Source organism: Fukomys damarensis, unplaced genomic scaffold (genome assembly GCF_012274545.1).
Source record: "Fukomys damarensis isolate Sample0158 unplaced genomic scaffold, DMR_v1.0_HiC HiC_scaffold_18, whole genome shotgun sequence".
NCBI lineage: Eukaryota > Metazoa > Chordata > Mammalia > Rodentia > Bathyergidae > Fukomys > Fukomys damarensis.
In genome coordinates, this window is record NW_022900930.1 from 44,168,875 (window position 1) to 44,173,197 (window position 4,323).

Consider the following 4,323-nt stretch of genomic DNA (forward strand, 5'->3'; position numbering starts at 1 on the left):
TCCTCCCCGAGCGCAGATCTCCGAGGCGGCTGGAAGCCCTGGGACGCTCAGCCAGCGTTCCCCAAGGCGCCTCCTCTGGGCGCTCGCTGCGGGCTGGGGGCCCCCATTGGTTCCTGCGGAAACCACGTGCTGGCCCCAAGAGCTCTCTTCCCACCCCCTCCGACCCTCCCAGATCCCCAGTCACCCTCCGGGGACTCTGGTTGGAAGCCAGGGCTCTCGAAGCAAAGGAGGCGCGGAGAGACGGTGCCGCGCGGTCCACGCGTTTCGGGGAGGGCCTTCCGAGGTCAGCCCGGGGTCCCCTGGACCCTCTCAGAGGGTGTGTGGGGATGGGGTGGAGCCCTTTCCGTGCCCCCCGGGCTGGTCTGTGTGGCTGGGCTGCGATTCTCCAGGCTTCACTCTTGGGGCAGAAGAAAACCGAGGTACAGCGCGGGCGGCCGGGAGCGGCGGGTTGAGGTGCGCGTCGACCCCGCCCTCGGAGAGAGAATGGGGCGAGGGGCTGCAGTGGGGGAGCCCGGGTCCTCGCGAGGGAAGATAGCAGCCCCGGCCTCGAGAAGGTTAGGGAGAGGGGCTCGCCTCGCCTTTCCAGTCGCAGTTTCGTCCTTTGCTCCCCCTTCTCCCTCAAACTGACTGCCAGGAGCGCGCCGCGCGTGCGCGAGCCTAGAAGCGCGGCGCCGCCTAAGGGTGGGAAGGGTTGGCCCGCGTCAGATCCGCAGGGCCGCGGCCTGGACGCAGAGACACGGTGGAGAGAGCTGGTCCTTGCTCTGTAACAGAACTACAGGTTTTGGCGGGAGGTATTAACCTCCCGGGCTTTATTTTCATAAAAGCGAAGATACATCGGAAGTGGTGGCCCGCATCTGCAATCCTAGCACTTTGGGAGACTGAGGTGGAGGATCACAAGTTCGAGCCTAGCTTGGGCAACTTACCTATTTCAAAATAAAAGATTAAAAGAGGGGAGATGAGGATGTAGCTCAGTGTGGCGGCCCTGAGTTCAGTTCCCAGTACCAAAAATAAATAAAATGGAGAGAATAGTATGGAAGAATTTAGTGAGAGAATGTATGTGAAATCGTCAACGAACGCTCACTGCTGCTGTTACTACCAGGAAACATGACTTGACTCCACGGGATTTGGAATCTCCGAAGTTTTCAAAAAAAACTTTTTGAAATTAAAATGTGATCTCGCTAGAGTTGCTTTTGGGATTCCAGATCCAACGTTTCTTAACCCCTTCTTATGGGTGCTCAATGTTAGGAGAATTGTGGGTGCTACTATTATTTCCCGATATCCAAGGAAGCCCAGCTCCTCCCTCCTCCCACGAATGTAGGCACAGCACGAGTTCAACGTGTTTGGTCCTGCTGCTATCAAGCCACGGTTTCATACATCTTGTAATCTCCACATTGAAGTCTTCCCACAGGGCACCCCACATCCCCCATTGGGAGGAGTGGAGGTGATTCTCAAGGTGACCAAGCTTCTAGTCTCACGGTGTCCTCCGAGTGCATCTTGCCAAAACAATGAACCTTTTAGAAACTTTCTTCCTTCCTTTCTTCCTCCCTCCCTTCTTCCCTCTCTCCCTCCCTTCCTCTTTCTTTCTTTCTCTCTCCCTCTTTCTTTTCCTTGCTTTCTCCTTTTTTTCTTAATAGCCACACTTTTCTCTCCAGAGATCTCAAAATCTTGTAACGAATCATGTATTTATTTCAGTTTTATTTTTCTGACTTGAAGGCCATTATGTGTACCTTGGAAAAATATGGAAAATAGGGAAAAGCTGGAATGAAAAGATTCATCAGGAGATAACATTTTAATGTATTTCTGTCTTCGGAATATATGAGCTCACAGGCTATATGCGTTTGTATATGTTCAGATTTAATTTAGAAGCATGTCCAGTACTTCGTTAGTTTCTTCAAGTATTATTTAAAATAGCAATTTAATATTCTAGGTAATGAATGGACCATAACCAACGTTGTTAATACATTTAGATAATTAGTAGCTATTTTTTTTCACCACTGCAAGGCTTTACTTTTGTTTCTTCATGCTGTGCCTTTAATCTTTATACTATAACCTTTGTCCATGTTTTGATTATTTCCTCAGGATGTAAAAGAAACGTTAATGAATCAAATGTCTTAGCGCTCATTAAAACGCATCGTTCCACGACTTGCTAGAAGACTCTGCCCTCCTCCGGTGCAGAGCAGTGATCGGTGGACTGGACGTTGTTTACATCATCACCGCAGCAGAGATGCGGGGTGGATGAGAAGCTTGTCCTGTGTGCTAGTGGCTGCCAGGGAGCCCTGGACCAAAAGGGCTTGGTCCCCGCCTTCCAAGGGCTGGGCGAGGAGACCTCAGGTTAAAAGAAAAAGCCCAGCCGGAGGAAAACCTGCTGGTTATCATGGGGTGGAATTCTCACTGAGGAGGACTTTTGTAGGCTTGAGGTATGAAGCTATAGACAAAGAAGACACCCTGGGAGGTGCGATACCAAAATCTCAGAGTTCAATTCTCAGCCTGAGGTTCCTGCTCTTACCTTCTTGGTTTTGGGAGGCAGGGTGGGGAAGTTGAAATCCAGGCTGGTGCAAACGCAAACCACAGCTCTGGACAGGGCTGTCTGAGGTCAGGTTCGCATCTGCAGAAGCCCTTCATCTCCTTCCTTCCTCTGCTTTCAGCGCTGGGGCGCACACCGGCTGGCCAGGGGTGCAGCCACTAACTCTACTGTCACACACTGAGGGTGAACTGGGGCTCCATTAACGGCTGCCCAGCTGCGCAAGGGCAGTGCGAGCCAGCCGGGCCACCCAGAGACGTCGTCGACTGCAAGAGGTGAGGAGTCAACCGGAAAAGCCTGAGGGTCCCAGGATCTTTGGCAGGGCAGCCCCAAAGCTCTGTGCAGCCCTGGAGAGCTTCGGTGCAGTGCAGTGGAGCCTGTGTATATGTGTCCGTCCTTTGCTCGTGAGTGGAGATGTCACTTATGTTCCTAATGTGAGGTGGGAAGGGCCTCTGCTAGGTTGGGAGTGGGTGTCATGGGCCCTCCAAGTCCCCAGTATAACTCGCAAACCAATACTTAGGTCCTCTGAATATTTTGGGCACCTATGATGGGCCAGCTGGGCCAGAGGTCTGAGGACACCAAGGAAACATGGGGTCCCAGGGCCTTTCTCAGAACTTGCACCCTTGCACTAGAAACGTCATTTTAAATGAGTCTCAAAAAAGGTGATAACCAACAGTCATGGAATTTGGACACGATATTTATAGATCCTCTTCTCTCCCCTAGTCAGCAAAGTCCTTTTCTCTTGTTTGCTGTTCAAACTTATTGGAGGGGAAGTAGTGGCTACACGTGCTTTAAAGTACCATGACACGTGACAGGCAATTCCCAGTGAGGTCTGGCACTCGTGGGAATCGAGTTTTTAACGTGCGTGGACATTTCCATTGGACTAAATACACCGGACTTAGACTCTGGGCTTCTGGTCACAGCCCTGTCCCCAGAGCCCAGACTAACAACTGGCACACAGCAAGTTTCCAGGAAACATTTGTTGGATAAAGATTTTTGGCACATTTGGCTGGTGACAAATCCTTGGATACTTCACAGAGGGAGGGCCTGGGATTGTCTGGCCCACTGAGGCCTGGGGACACTCATGGTGACATCTCTTGCTTTGCTACTCATGGGTCCCTTTGTTGAGACATTTTCTAATGTTATAGCAACAAGTTTATTTTTTGAGTATATGAAACATTAACATGGTTCTAAAGCTAAAAGTGTGTAAAGAGGTGTCCTTCAAGAAGTGACAGTACACTTTTATCCTTTCTATTTCTGTTCCCATTCCCCTATCCTAGTTAGTACACATTCCCAGTTTATCCTTTGTGGGCTTTGTTTTTTTTAAAACAAATGAATAGATACACCTACGTTTCCCCATTTGATTCTTTATATAGAAAGATAGCTTAATAGGGATACTCTTTCTTGTTGTAAATTTGTGATTTTTTTTGTATTTATATCATACTTCTGCTTACTACCTATGTGTGATCACTGCTTCATAACCCAGAGGATATCATGGCAGCAAGGGCTAAGGATGTAGCTCAGGGCTAAAGTGCCTGCCTAGCATTCGTGTGGCCCGCAAAAACAAGCAACACCTGTAACAGTAACAACTGTACCACTTTCTACCTGTCTCTACTTTGGTCAGATTAAGCTAACCCACATCCTACAATTAGGATACAAAGAACGTCCTACCACTCGTGACTTTTGGCATACTATGATGTAAAATAGATGTTACTTATGGCTCAAAATCACAAAGCTACTGAACATCGGAGGAGAATTAGAAGCCAGTTTTACTTTAGCTTTTTACCTCTGTAGTCTGCTCC